Source organism: Malus domestica, chromosome 07 (genome assembly GCF_042453785.1).
Source record: "Malus domestica chromosome 07, GDT2T_hap1".
Taxonomy (NCBI): domain Eukaryota; kingdom Viridiplantae; phylum Streptophyta; class Magnoliopsida; order Rosales; family Rosaceae; genus Malus; species Malus domestica.
In genome coordinates, this window is record NC_091667.1 from 15,233,929 (window position 1) to 15,250,125 (window position 16,197).

At 39.7% G+C, this 16,197-nt stretch overlaps 1 protein-coding gene across 1 annotated transcript in view; it reads left to right on the forward strand.

Moving 5' to 3' along the window:
- Positions 1–1,443: 1,443 nt before the first annotated feature.
- Positions 1,444–16,197, forward strand: part of LOC139197383 (uncharacterized) — a 69,203-nt gene continuing 54,449 nt past the window's right edge. The window contains exon 1 of the mRNA XM_070824698.1: positions 1,444–1,698. The gene's annotated coding sequence lies outside the window, so the exon portion shown is untranslated. The remainder of the gene's footprint in view (positions 1,699–16,197) is intronic.

Consider the following 16,197-nt stretch of genomic DNA (forward strand, 5'->3'; position numbering starts at 1 on the left):
ACTACTTACATTATTCCAACTGTTAGAGTTACTTGCTTGACATGTGACTAGACCTCCATGCAAGTACTCTCGTTCGATTGTGTTCAATGAACTCATTCCTTTAATGAGCACCTACATACTTGTCTTAGTGTCACTACACGAATGGGATGAGACTTTCCATCCTTCTAATTGAAGCGGACATAGTATGTACCGGTCTATGCATTGTCAGTATCCCTCCGACAATCCTATGACCAGGAACCTTTTGGACATGTTGGTTATGTGAAGAAGGTCTCTGTAGTCTAAATTCATTAGATTACTTCTTCAATCGATCCATTGTCCATGGATTCACCATTTAGGACATATATCGTTTATAGAGATAGTCCTAAATAGTATCTTTGCCATTTGATGTATAAGAGTCATCTATACATCCATATATTGTCCTGAAAGGTTTCTTCCAAAGATTGACTTTCAGGGCATATTTCCAACACTCCGAACAACCGCCACTTCGGCCCATACATGGATTCAATTTGAAGTCTCCAGCCAACAGACTCTATTGATCGAAGACTTGGGGGACTACATTATGTACTATATATTGGGCCTCAACTGGGCCTCATGAAAAATACTTGGGGGACTTAGCCCATTATTTATGTATTGAGGAGCGAGCCATTATTCTATAAAAGGGACTCCCTCACTTTCATTAGAGAGCACCCATCACTTATGTATTGAGGAGCGAGCCCTTATTCTATAAAAGGGACTCCCTCATCATCATTAGAGAGTATCGCCGCCTGCTGAGCAACCGCCTCGCCACGAGCACCAACTCTAGCCCATCATTTTTTGTATTGAGGAGCGAGCCCTTATTCTATAAAAAGGACTCCCTCACCTTCAACGCCACAAGTCGAGCCAACCAAGGCAACATCAGCCACAAGCAAAGCATCCTTAGAACATGTGTTACTTCTAGTTGAGCATCATTTCAGATTGGGCAACACCTCATATCGAGTATCAGTTTTAGACGACATCTAGTTACTGATCGGATCATATTTATATATATTTTTACTTCAAATTCACTCGTCTTTTCTTGGTTAGTTCCTTATATTTTTGAGCTATTTACGTTATTTTTGTGTTTATAGGATCTGTTATGCAAAGAAAATAAAAATAGCACAAATGAGTTTTAAATAATAAACAGAAATTATTTTATGTAGGAGATTATTTTTGGCTGATATGTTGACCATTTTCAAATGTTTCACTAAAATGATTAAGGTCACACCACCAATAATTTATATTACTTTCCAGCTCACAACTTCCACATGCTGTTGGTGCTGCGTATTCTTTAAAGATGGATAGGAAAGTGCAGTGAATGGAAGAGGGTTGGTGAAGTTAATGGACCGAAGAGAAATGGGACGGTAGTGGGGAGATGAGTGCGCACAAGGCGCGGGTAGATGCTGGACAGCAGAAAAGAAGAATAAAAGGGGGACAACGGAAAGAATAAGAAAGATAGAGTGCAGCAGAGAGAGGACAGCTGCCTGGCAGCTAGTAAGAGAAGCAGCAAAGCTACAGTGCCAGCGCGGGAAAAAAAAACACACGGAACAGACAGGAACAGAAGGTGCAGAGATATACACGGAGAGAGGCAGACTGACGGAAGGGAGAGACCAGAGAGATAGGAGAGACTGACACAGGCGCGGAAATAAAGGAAGAAGTCAGATAGGAGCACAGGAAAAAACTGTGCGGAAAGAAAAAAAACAGAAAAAAAAGATATAGAAGGGACGGGAGAGAGACTGACAGTGAGGTCAGAGGCACGGGATTGGAAGGACTCAGACTGGCGAGCAGCGTTAGCCTCGGGGAGGAGAAAAACAGAAGCAGCAAACTGCCTTCTCTCTCGGTTAAATCTTTCCAACTTATGTTTTACTTTTGGTTTAATTAGATAATAATGTGTAACTAAATTTATTTTGGCTAGAGGTTAATTCAAAGCCATGAATATATTTGTAATATGAATTGATTACCTTCAGTTGTGATTTCTGAGTTGTGATTTAATTTGCTTAACTGCTTGATTGATAACTTATTTTTGTATGTCGATTAAGGATGCATACTTAATTTACATGCATGAATTTGATGCTAGAATATAAGTGAATTTCACCTAATCGTTATGAACTTATATTCACAAGTAGTGAAGGTTGTTATCCACAATCGTGTTAAGTGAATTCTAGGCTGGATTAACATGCGTATTCCATAGTTATGAATGCCTAGTTAATGTTTATGATTTCCGTTGAACTTAATGATCTTTGTTGAATGTCTCTATCATGCGTATTCCATAGTTAGGGACTTTGATGAGGAATAATTTGGTTGTAATGCGTATTCCATTCAATCCAATGAATCTAGGGAAATGTAAGAGTTAATTTAAGCAGACCTAATTAACTTGGAACATTGTGATTTACAATTTATTGAAAGAACAACTGAAAATCAATTTAGGTTGCATATGTGTCATGTGTGGAGAAGAACCCTCTAGCTAGTCTGTCACCTATCCTTTCACCTTAATTCATGCTTTTGTCAATTCTGTAATTTATTTAAGTTTAATTTACTTCTCGTCAAAACCAAACCCCCTCCATTATTAAATTATATTATTTAGTTAGTGTTCATTGTTGTTAGTCTTTTAATTCAATTTCCGTCCATTTCAGTTCCTAGTGTCTAAATTGATTGTTTCCATTATTTTGAGTCATTCTAAGTGTGTTTCGAGTTATTAGAGTTTTTAGCCTAGTTTTGTGTCCTTGAGTCTTATTTAATATTTTTAAATTAATTTAGAATAGATTAGCAATCCCTCCTAATCCCCGGCCTAGAACGATACCCTACTTACATCTATACTACAATTGTCAAAAAGAGGGTTTAATTTGTGTGTCAAGTAATTCTCACATCAGTTACTTCAGCCCACATATGGACTGAATTTCAAGTCTCCAGCCAAAAGACTCTCTTTACTGAAGACTTGGAAGACTACTGTTTATACCATACTTAGGGCCTCCGTATTTAGATCTCGTATAAATACTCGGGGGACTCGAATGTAATTATGTAATAAAGGAAGGGGCAAATATGTAATAAGTGAGGAGCCTTTATTCTATAAAAGGGACTCATCACCTTCACAATTGGGGGAGGCCAATTCTTAGGCCTGACCCTCACATTCTCAAAGCTTCACTCTCATTATAGAGGCTCTCTCTCCATCACAATCCTCTCAGAGAAATACAATAATCAGTGTGGACGTAGCCCAAACATTAGGGTGAACCACGATACATCTTGTGTTATTTACTTTCTTGCAGATTCACGGTCGGATTTACGTTGTTCCAAGACCTCTGGTTTTGTGCATCAACACAACTAAAAAATAAGTCTATGTCTAAGATTATAATCTTCCATAGGTGTGATAGCCTCTTGAAAGTCAAAAACCTCAATCTTTGTACTTTTCAGATCATCCACTTGCACAAAGTTTGATTCAAACTTCTTACGACGAGAACGATATTCAACTATAACCTTATAGGGAGCTTGGTAAACATAGGACCAATGGTCATTTGAACAATAACGATAACACATGTTTGCATCCATGGTTTCCGGTGCTTTACGCTTATTCTTGAAGTTTGGGGCCTTTGAAGCGAGGTTAGGGTGCTTCTGGGCTTTGTTCCCCCTTTAGATGGGCCTTGACTCTGTTGACCTTGGCGGGATGGCTTAAGGCTGCCCCTACCACACCGCTTTTGGCGTTTTGGGCATTGGTTTATGCTATAGTGTGCTTCAGGCACAGTAGTCGCCCTAGTAGGTCGAGCTTGATGGTTCTTCATCAATAACTGGTTATGCTTTTCAGTGAGAAGTAAAATAAAGATCAAATCTGATAACTTAGTGAACTTCTGAGCTCTATATTGTTACTACAGGATAATATTAGTAGCAAAAAAGGTTGTTTGTACCATACTTGACCAATCCCGAAACTACCAAGCACCAGTCAACGTAATACCGTCAAGAACCCAGAAGAGTTTCCTTCCAACCAGGAGGCCAATAACAGCGCGACACGTGTCAACATTAGAGGCCAATCACAACACGACATGTGTCAACATCAGAGGCCAATCATAACACGACACGTGCCAATGTCAGAACAAAGCTAGAAACTCTCTTATATAAAATGAGATCATTCTCCCACAATAATCCCTAATGTCATTTGTACTAAATCATTCACTAGTACTCACTAAATGAGAGCTTGAACCTATGTACTTGTTTAGGTGCCCCCCAAAAAGGAGGTTCACCTTCCTTCAACATGGGTATCCCTGATGAGGAGCGAGCTAATCATCAAAACATTGATCAACATGAGACTTCTCTCAACGCAGTTGATTCGACCTGAAGTAGGAGAAGTGGAGGATGACACCACATTGCAAAAGGGTTGGAAGGATCGAAAGCCGTTTATCGGGACTACCGAGACTTCCTAAAGCAAAGTCGAGAGAATCCCCTCCACATAAGCTCGAAGATCAATGACCCAAGGATTTCTGAAAGACTTGGTCCCCTCCCACGACCCAGGCCAACTGCCAATCTAAGGAAGGAACGACAGGTCCCAGAGGAACATGAAGGTACAAATGACTTAGAGGTATTCCGACAAACTCACCCTAGAAGTCAATATGGTGAGTCCAAGGAAAAATCACACGCTCTTACTCAAACTTTCCTTCTTTTAAGAGGCGATGGAAACTTACGGAAGAAAATTCCAGTGGTCCATGACTCCACTCAGGACCCCATTGTCCTACACCTCTTTGAGGAAGTAAACAAGTTGAAGGCTGAACATCAGGCTGAGATACCTGACTAGAACCAACCCAGGCCTGGCCCTCTCATAAGGATGATCCTCGACACCTCCTTCAAGCGAAGATAAAACAAAAGCTTGGTTCACAACTCTATATTGGAAGGGAGGACCCAATTGAACACATTAACCTCTTTGAGTCCACCATGGCATATCAGATGCACATCGAAGAAGAGCGATGTCTTCTCTTCCCTTCCACCATTTCTGGCGGAGCTCTAAACTGGTATTGCCGTCTTCCACCTGAGACAGTAGACTCATTTGAGGAACTGGGGAAACTGTTTTTCTCTAAACACATCTTCTAAACCGATCGCTTGCATTCTACAGATCACTTGTACATAATTTACCAGAAGCCGAACGAGTCACTACGAGAGTATGCCGGTCACTTCAACCATAAGTATTCTCACTACGCTGAGGCAGATGACAAGACCGCCCTCAAGGCCTTCACAGTAGGCCTATGTGACAGTTTTTTCAAGTACATGGTCAATGCCAACACTTGGAAGACTTATTTTGAGGTGATGGCACAAGTTTACAACCATGCATCCGCTGAAGCAATGACATATCAAGGGAAACCCCCTACAGCCATCCCTTATCAGCAAGTAGGGAGTTAAAGCCAGATCCAACCAAATGAGAAAACCTCAACCTTTCAAACGGCAGCGATGCCTCCCTTACCTTACTTAATACTTTGCCAAGTCAATAGACATATCAATCTCAGGGCAAAAGGAAAGATTTTCATCCTCACCAGTCTCATTTTAGTAAAAGGAGTAAGGGACACTACCGCGATAACCAAGGGTATCACCACGATAATCCCCACCTCCAAGCAGTCAACACAGTGGATCAAGCATGTGTCAGGACAGGCCATACCCCGAGATACGAGGCATACACACCTTTGAATGCCACATGCGTGGCCATTTACCCCAGCATAACACACTTGATATCGAAGCCAAAGCTGAGGTAGCCGGATTACAAGCCCACGAAGAACACGGGCATGTTTTGCTATTACCACGAGCATAACGGCCATGATGGCGAGAAGTGTATTTTCGTGATCATATTGAAGCTTTGGCACGTGAAGGAAAAATTGATTAATTCCTCATTCACCCTCCAAGGGATAACCGTAACCAATGCCAAGTGAATGTGATATATTTCATAAGTGGCAGCACACCCATATCTAAATCTTCCAACATGGCCATGAAAAATAGTGAACGAACTTTGAGGCCTGGCCACCAAGTGTTTCACGTGGAAGACATCAGGGAAGGCAAGTATCAGAAGCCTAACTGGAATCCAATATGTTTCTACCCTGAGAAAGAAAGAGGTATCATCTACCATCACAACTACCCACTGATCGTGGAAGCTCACATAGCCAATTTTGAAGTATGACGAATCCTGGTAGACACGGGGGCTTCGGTCAATATCATGTTTGCTGAAGCTTTCAGGGCACTTAATGTAGCTGAACACTTGCTCGATCACTCAGTTTCTCATATGATAAGCTTCTTCGGTGATATCGTGCAACCTTTAGGGAGCATACACTTACCATTCACCATTGGTACAAGCCCTTACACAGCTACCATTACCATTAACTTCCTGGTGGTTGATTGCCCAATGGCATACAATATCATCTTTGGACGCACAGGCATCAATGATCTCAAGGCCATGGTATCCATACATATGTTGTTGATGAAATTTCCAACCCCTTATGGCAATGGTTACATTAGAGGAGATCAACTTAGTGCACGGTCATGTTACAACACTTCGGTCAAGCAACAGCACCTGCTTGTGCCCAAGGAAACCCTTTCTATACATGACCAAGTCATAAAGACCAGACCGGATGAAGCCAACTTGGATCTTCATGGTGGCAACAGTCAACCCGAGGATCATCGAGATGACTCTTTCACCTAGCAAACACAACCCGCTGAAGAGTTGGAGAAGGTCTCTATCTCAAAAGATTATCCAAATCGCATGGTGAAGATTGGCACCGCCTTGTCACCACCCATTTGGTTGGCATTGATCTCCTTTTTACAAGAGAACACTGAGGTATTTGCTTGGTCATTCGAGGACATGTCAGGCATCTCTCCCGATATCATCTGTCATTGCTTGAGTATTGACCCCAAGACCAAGCCGGTAAGACAGAAGCGAAGATCTTATGACGCTGAACGATATGAAGCAATGAAGGCAGAAGTTGAAAAACTCAAAGGCATAGGCTTCGTTCGCGAAGTCAATTATCCAACGTGGGTAACAAATGTTGTCCTTTTTAAGAAGAATTCGACCAAGTAAATTCTCCTGCTCCAAAAGGTCTTGTGGAGAATGTGTGTCGACTACACCGACCTAAACAAAGGATGCTCGAAGGATAACTTTCCTCTTCTTCTCATTAATAGACTTATAGACTCTACGGTAAGGTGTGAACTTTTGAGCTTCATAAATGCTTACTCAAAATACAATCAAATCCTCATGAACCCTTCAGACCAAGAATACACAACCTTCACTATTGACAGGGGACTATATTGTTATAAAGTCATGCCCTTCAACCTAAAGAATGCAGGGGCAACTTATCAGAGATTAGTCAATTCAATGTCGCCGAACAGATTGGGAAGAGCATGGAAGTTTATGTTGATGATATGCTAGTCAAGAGCAAACATGTTGACCAACACATCACCAACCTATCTGAAACTTTCACTATTCTGAAAAGGTATCAAATGAGGTTGAACCCCAACAAATGTATCTTTGGCGTAGGCTCTGGCAAATTCTTGGGCTTCATGATTAGCCAACGAGGCATTTAAGCTAATCCCGAGAATATCAAAGCAATCATCGACATGAAGGAACCGGTAACTTCAAAAGACATCTAGAGCCTTACTGGCAAGGTGGCAACCTTAACCAGGTTCATTTCTAAGGCCACAGACAAAATGTGCTCCTTTCTCCAAAGCACTTAAAGGAAGTAAGAAGTACATTACGTGGACTGATGAATGTGCCGAGGCATTCAAAAACCTCAAAGACTACATGAGTAAAGCCCATCTGTTCTTCAAACCTGAAATTGGTGACACCTTCATTGTCTATCAGTCTGTTTCGGCTTCAACGGTCAGTTCCGTTTTCATTCGAATGGATGATAATGTCGAACGACCTGTTTACTATGCTAATAAGGCTCTACAAGATGCAGAGACACGATACTCCAACACTGAGAAATTAGCTCTATCATTGGTCATGACTGCTTAGAAGCTTCGCCCATACTTCAAAGCACACTCCATCATTGTACTTACCAATCATCCCCTTCGATAGCACTGGGTGAGTTTAACATCTCCTACTAACCAAATCCGGATGAGAATGGCCAAGCAGTGGTAGATTCCATCACCGAATTCACTTATCATGTTGACATTGCTTCTACACCTAAAACGGTGGCTTCATTGCCCCCGGATGCTCAGAAGATAGAACCAACTTTCCCAGTATGGACTCTATATGTTGACGGCTCATCCAACCAACAGAGCTGTGGAGCAAGACTAGTCTTGACTACCCCAGACAAAGTGGCAATGGAGTATGCTATTCGTTTCAAATTCAAGGCATCAAACAATGAGGCCGAGTATGAAGCCCTCCTAGTAGGCTTACGTTTGGCCAAACACCTCGGGGTTAAACGAATTGATATCTTTAATGACTCCCAATTAGTGGTTAACCAGGTCACCAACAACTTTGACGTTAAGGATAGCTCCATGGCAGCATATCTTACATAAACACAACTGTTGCTCAAGCACTTCCACTACCAGATCACCCAAGTTCCTCGAGCGGCAAACAATCATGCAGACGCTTTGGCTCACCTCGCCTCAGTAGTAGAAGACAAGATTGGGAGAAAAATTAAGGTCGAATTGTTAGCAGTACCAAGCACCATGGCCGCAGAAGTGTGCAACTTACAACAGGGGGATAGTTGGATTACCCCGATTTATAAATTCTTTACTCATGGCACCCTCTCAAATGATAAAGTCCAAGCTAAGTAGATTCAATACAAGTCTACTCATTACTTGATCATTAATGACCAACTCTACAAGCGGGGTTTTAACTTACCATACCTAAAATGCCTTACGCCCACGGAGGCGAAAATTGTCCTTTGAGAAATACATGAAGGAGTTTGCGAAGATTATGCTGGATCTCAATCCTTAGCATACAAGGCTTTTCGCCAAGGATATTACTGGCCAATACTCCACCAAGATGCCATTAGAATATCTAGCTCATGTGATAAGTGTCAACGCTTGATCGGATCATATTTATATATATTTTTACTTCGAATTCACTCGTCTTTTCTTAGTTAGTTCCTTATATTATTGAGCTATTTACTTTGTTTTTGCGTATTATAGGATTTGTCTAGCAAAGAAAATAAAAATAGAACAAGTGAAATTTTAAGTAATAAATTCGTCAAAACTGCCTGTGTAGATCAGCTGACTTTGGGAGCAAATTGCGAACAGCTCAGAATGAATTAGAGAATGAGCCTTATATGCTTGGAAAGCTACAGATGTCTATTTTCTAGAATATTTCGCGGATTGTTAATATCATTTTTCTAGAAGAAGTTATAGGCATTTGAGTAAGAGAAGGTCTAGCTGACGACAACTTGCAGATTGGAATTGAAAGCAGACAAGGATGACAAAGAAGAGCATAAAGCATAAAATCATGATGAATAATCATGATGAATGATTAAGGCTGCCCTTTGGTTTTGTCTGAAAGGCAACAAATACAGCAAAGCATTGGCAATAGAAGAAAAGTAAAATAAAGAAATAAAAAAGGGGACGGGAGATAGGAGAGAGTCTGTTAGAGGAAGTGGACAGCAGCTGGGAAAGAAAGAAAAATATAAAACTGCCACAATTGGGACGGAAAGGGAGACTGACAGCAAGCAGAAAAGAATAGCGCAAGGAGGTCAGTGCGTAGGACTCATGGCAGACACGGAATGGTGGAGAAAATAAAGAAATAAAATGGCAGTAAGAAGCAGGAATAAAAGGGCAGGACAAGGCGCGCGCAAGTGGAGGGGAGAAGAACAGCTGCCTGGCAGCTAGTGAGAGAAGCAGCAAAGCTGCAATGCCAGCGACAGAAAAACTGCCTTGCGCAGCAGGAAGCCAGTGCGCAAGAAGCACACGGCACAGAGTGCATGACACGGGGAAGAACTGGCTGAAGCATCAGAGCACAGAGAGCAGAAGGCTTCAATCTATTTTCTCGGTTAAATCTTTCCAAACTTATATTTTATTTCTGTTTTAATAATGTGTAACTAAATTTATTTTGGCTAGAGGTTAATTCAAAGCCATGAATATATTTGTAATATGAATTGATTACCTTCAGTTGTGATTTCTGAGTTGTGATTTAATTTGCTTAACTGCTTGATTGATAACTTATTTTTGTATGTCGATTAAGAATGCCTACTTAATTTACATGCATGAATTTGATGCTAGAATATAAGTGAATTTCACCTAATCGTTATGAACTTATATTCACAAGTAGTGAAGGTTGTTATCCACAATCGTGTTAAGTGAATTCTAGGCTGGATTAACATGCGTATTCCGTAGTTATGAATGCCTAGTCAATGTTTATGATTTCCGTTGAACTTAATGATCTTTGTTGAATGTCTCTATCATGCGTATTCCATAGTTAGGGACTTTGATGAGGAATAATTTGGTTGTAATGCGTATTCCATTCAATCCAATGAATCTAAGGAAATCTAAGAGTTAATTTAAGCGGACCTAATTAACTTGGAACATTGTCATTCACAATTTATTGAAATAACAACTGAAAATCGATTTAGGTTGCATTTATTTCATGTGTGGAGAAGAACCCTCTAGCTAGTCCGTCACCTATCCTTTCACCTTAATTTCATGCTTTTGTCAATTCTGTAATTTATTTAAGTTTAATTTACTTCTCGTCAAAACCAAACCCCCCCATTATTAAATTATATTATTTAGTTAGTTTTCATTGTTGTTAGTCTTTAATTCAATTTCCGTCCATTTCAGTTCCTAGTGTCTAATTTGATTGTTTTCATTATTTTGAGTCATTCTAAGTGTGTTTCGAGTTATTAGAGTTTTTAGCCTAGTTTTGTGTCCTTGAGTCTTGTTTAATATTTTTAAATTAATTTAGAATAGATTAGCAATCCCTCCTAATCCCCGGCCTAGAACGATACCCTACTTACATCTATACTACAACTGTCAAAAAGAGGGTTTAATTTGTGTGTCAAGTAATTTTCACATCAACGCTACGCAACTATTCCTCACTTCCCTCCCAAGCCACTCATTCTTATGATCAACCCATGGCCCTTCGCCCAATGGGGACTTGATTTGATCGGCCCAATGCCTGCAGGGAAGGGCAAGGTTCGCTATGCAATCGTTGTAGTTGACTACTTCACAAAGTTGGCCAAAGTAGAACCCTTGGCAACCATTACTGATTAAAAAATAGAAGACTTCGTATGGAAGAACATCCTTTGCAGATTCGGCATTCCTAATGACATAGTCACTGACAACGGGTGACAGTTCGACAATAATAAGGTCAGAATGTTCTGTTCTAAGTTCAACATCAACTTATGTTTTGCCTCCCCAGCTCATCCCCAGTCTAATGGACAAGTTGAAACCATCAACAAAATAATCAAGCACACTTTGAAAACCAGCTTGGACAAGGTTAAAGGCTGTTGGCCAGAATTTGTACCCCAAGTTCTTTGGTCATACCGCACTTCGTATCACTTCAACAAGAGAAACTCCATTCTCACTTGCTTTTGGTACAGAGGCAATTGTCTTAGTTGAGCTTGAGCAAGCAACATTCCGAGTCCAGAACTACGTTCAAAGCGAAAATGACAAACAACTTACCCTCAACTTAGATCTAGTCGAGGAACACAGAAACCAGGCTCACTTAAGGAATGTCGCCTATAAGCAGTGCATCTCCAACTACTATGACTCAAAGGTCAAACCTCGTTCTTTCAAAGTGGGGGATTGGGTATTGAAGAAAAGATTACTCTGCGACAGAGTCTCGAGTGAAAAAACACTTAGTCCAAACTGGGATGGACCATTTGAAGTTGTTGGCATCAGTCGCCCTGGCTTCTACAAGCTCAGAAGCTCTGATGGCAAGACCCTTGGCCATCCATAGAACGCTGATCACTTGAAGTACTATTACAAGTAAACTCACATTGTACAAGTGTTAAGCTTCAGCCGTTCAGCATCCTATGTAACGAAGACCATTTGACATGAATTCAATAAAGAGGTGATTTAGACAACTTAGTCCTAATCTTCTTACATTCCTAGCAATGAAACACTCAGGTTCAAAGCTTTAACATGATTGCTCCCATATGAAATAAAGTCTAAGTATATGCCAATAAGACTATACGAATAAACGAACAGCTCCACAGTATATTCATTCAATCTTACCCAAGTTATGGCTTATATCCAAACAAAGGATTTGCTCAAACATAGCCAAGCATTCATCAATGATAGTGCAAATACTTGGCAATTAACATCAAACTATACCGCGCAAAATCATAAACATCCATAAATAAAAAGCTCTCAGGCTTACAACATGGCACATGCCATACAAATAACAAACTAGTACATCCAGAGTACATGGCACGTGCCACACAAACAACAAACTCGTACATCCAAATTACATGCAGAAAAAAAGGGCACTATGAGTCATCCTCATCTAAGGCCGAACCCCTCTACGTTTCAACTCCATCACCATCACCACCATCCTCAGCATCTCCAGGACCATCATCACTCTCCTGAGACTACTCACTGATATTAGCCTTATTATCAGAGTAATCTTCACTACTAGGATCAACTGCTAGGACGAAGGTTTCACCTTTTTGTCGGTACTCATGCATCTCATCATGGTACTTTCGGATAATGCTTCCATTGTCGTAACGCCCAAGGACAGCCATCCATTTCCTTTTCTCAAAATTAGCCCTCCGAATGTAGTGAGGTCTAAAGGCATCGTGAAAGGCCTGGGAACCTAAGAACTCTTGCACGGCAGTGTTCCTCTGAGTTGGGATACTCTTCTTTAGCCCAGAAACCTCAACCAAGACACTATCTAACTCCCCTTTAACCTTGGAAACCTCGAGGATAGTTGTCTTCAACTGTTTCTTAGTCGCTTCCAATTGTTTCTTGAGCCTCATGTTCTCACCATTCCGCTTCTTCAAACTCTCAAATTTTTTATCCTTAAGGCGGATGGCCTTAGCTAAAGCTTTGCTCATTTTTCTGGCATCATTCACAAGCTACTTATTCTCTTTAAACTTTACCATGTACCGCTCGACCTTTCGTAATCTGTCGTCGTACTCGATCATGACCTACATGACAAGATGAACGTCACTACCAGGAAAAAAAAGGGAGAAAGTAAAGAAATGACAGAGTAACACTTACATAAGAAGATAGCCTCATCATCCGGTCATGATCTAATTCGTTCTCATCGAGCGGCTCACCAAGCTCATCAACCATGGATCAACGTTCTGCTAGGCAATTATTGACATATCTAAAACTACTTGGTTGCATGGGAACCTTTAAGTTCTTCCAATAGATGCTGCCAACCTCTTCCTTGTACTTCCTCTTACGAATGGGATTGATGGTAGGAAGAGGAGGCACCAGTCTTCTCTCCTCCCCTGCAACTATGGTAGCAGCACACCCGATGGCCTCAGCTTCAACCTTCTTGGAGGCAGTAATCTTGAGGACCTAATCTTGCAACTTAGGTCTAAGGGCTGGCCTCACCCGGTGCTTACGAGCTCCCTTGTGAAACAAAATGTCATCTATGGGAACTGATATAGGTGTTTTCCCTTTCTTGGCGCTAGTCCCCCCTTTCTTGCCTACTTTATCCACTGAATAAGAAAAATCAAAGTAAGGAATGCAACTTTGTAAAAGAAAGAGGGGGTGAAATGAAAGATACAACTTACTTGCTCGTCTCTGGCACTCCGACACTAGGGGCTGGAAAGCGTACTTTCGAAATAAGGGTCGTAGCTTGCCCAAGTGTCTATCCTATTTGGGCACCCTCAACACCTTCTCTACGTCAACTAGCTCCCGTTCGGATAGCTTGATGGTCCTTTGCGTCACTGCACGAAGAAAAATGTTAGAAGCAAGAGAAAATCACAACAAATAGCAAATAATGCAAACAATGGATACATTACAACCTACAGTCTGGAAGTGAGTAGGAACACGTTGCTCAGGCGTAACACCCTTAGCATACTCCCAATCATTATAAAGAAAGCACCAACGGTTTTTCCAAGTGTAGTATGCCTTTTTCTTACCAAAGACAATACGCTATCTTTCACTCCAACATGCACACTCGGCATACTCAGTGCATGCTTTCATCGAGTGCATCTTATAGCAGTAACGCCACTGATGAAATGAAGGCTTAGCTAACCCACATTCCATCCAAATAATATAAAACCCGATCAAGGTATCCCAAAAACCAGGGAGTGGTTCAGAAGACAATTCTTCATGATGCACCAAGCGTATTCCTACACTACGGGGGATACTACATGACTGCCTTAGGGCCTCAAGCTGTTTTTTACTATCTAACAAGTTATTATCTAAATGGTTTGATGTGAACTCAGAACGAAATATAGGTATGGCATAAAAAACAACCCCCTCACCCATTAACATGAGGGAGGAAGAACCAACATTGGCAAAGGTTTGACAGTTGTGAAAATCATCTAATGTTTCTTTTGTACAAGACTCTAACAAAGCCAATGAAGACTCCGACATCGCAGGCTCAAACCTAGAGCTAGAGCTAGGGGAGCCCTCATCACTAGGACTTCCATGCTCTGACATCTACAACAAACAGAAACAAACTCTATCACTACATGAAGGATCGAAACATAAGGAAGTTCCTAGGGCATGAAGAAAAGCTCAACCAGTTCATTATGTTCTCAACCAAATACATGAACACTCAAACAAAAAGAGTGAAAGCATTTGATATAGTGGAGAAGAGTACTAAACTGAAAATGGTGCAAAGCACTGCCGGAAACCCTTTTAACTATAAGAGCAGTTTGTCTCAAAAAATCATTACAAAATGAGCAAATGAAGACAATGAAAAGAGTGGAAACTCATCATTCTTATTAGACTTGGCATTCGTGTCGTGTTTTCCGTGTTCGTGTCGTTTTCGTGTCATACCCGATATCTTAACGGGTCGTGTCGTGTAACACCGGTTAAAATAAACGGGTAAAATGACCCGACCCGTTACCCGTTAAGGAAAATATATTTTAAACCAATAAATAATCAAATGAAAAACGTAATACTAAATAAGTATATACATATCATATTGTCACATCCAAAACATAAAACACATTTTTCTTTTAAGTATATTTTCACTTACCTAAAGTCTTTAATAGTTTTTTAATTAATGTAGAAGTGTAAAAAAATATAGAAAAAATATATAAACACTCGTAATGACAAGCTTTACAACTTTCATGAAGAGCTTAACTTCGAAATTCGCCACTATAATCATATAAATCATAGATCAAAATTTAACCGTTGATTGTTGTTTACATTTACACTTCATTGTTCTCATCAAATTTTGTTTTTTCAAATTTTGTTTTTTGAAAACTTGATCTATTAGAGGATGCAAGAAGATGAACGGTTTGGATCGTTGATATTATATTCAGAGTTTTACGGTTAGTGAAAATATTGCTTGATGTTTATAAAGTTTCTACAAACTATATGACATCGACTCATATTTCAGTTAACCGTAAATATTGAAACATGATATCAAAGATCTGAACCGTTCATCTTCTTACATCCGCCATATGATCATGTTTTCAAAAAAGAAAATTTAAAAAATGAATTCAGTAAGAAGAATAAAGTGTAAATGGCAATCGACGGTTAAATATAAATTTAAGGTTTATAAATTATAGTGTTGGATTTCGAAGTTGACCCCTTCATGAAAGTTGTAAAGTTTGTCACTATGAGTAATTGTATTTTTTTTTTACATTTTTTACGCTTCTACAATAATTATTATTAATTTTATTAATTTTTCCCTCAAATAAAAAACATTATTCATTAAGGTTTGGAGGATTTTAAAAATCTAAACGATAATGTAAGTGTAACCATTATCTACTCGTGACGGAATAATGATGAATCACGAGTGTTTATATATTCCTTCATATTTTTCATACTTGTATGTATGTCTTCTTAGTTCTTGCCTATACAAATACTATAGTAGTTTATTTTAATTTTGGACAACAACATGTTAAGTAAAATTTATCCTAGTAATGATAATAAGGAACTCTCATAATAAAAATAAATAATGACTAAATCTTTTTTTTTTTAACTTATATAGAATAATAATACAAAACTATATATTTAATATAGAATATATTGTATATATTAATATGGCTATTGTATTTTATAAGAAATCTTTTAGTAATTAAATTTAAAATTATCAAAATAATTTTTTTCTTAACGGGTCGAAACAGATTACACACGTGTTACCCTCAT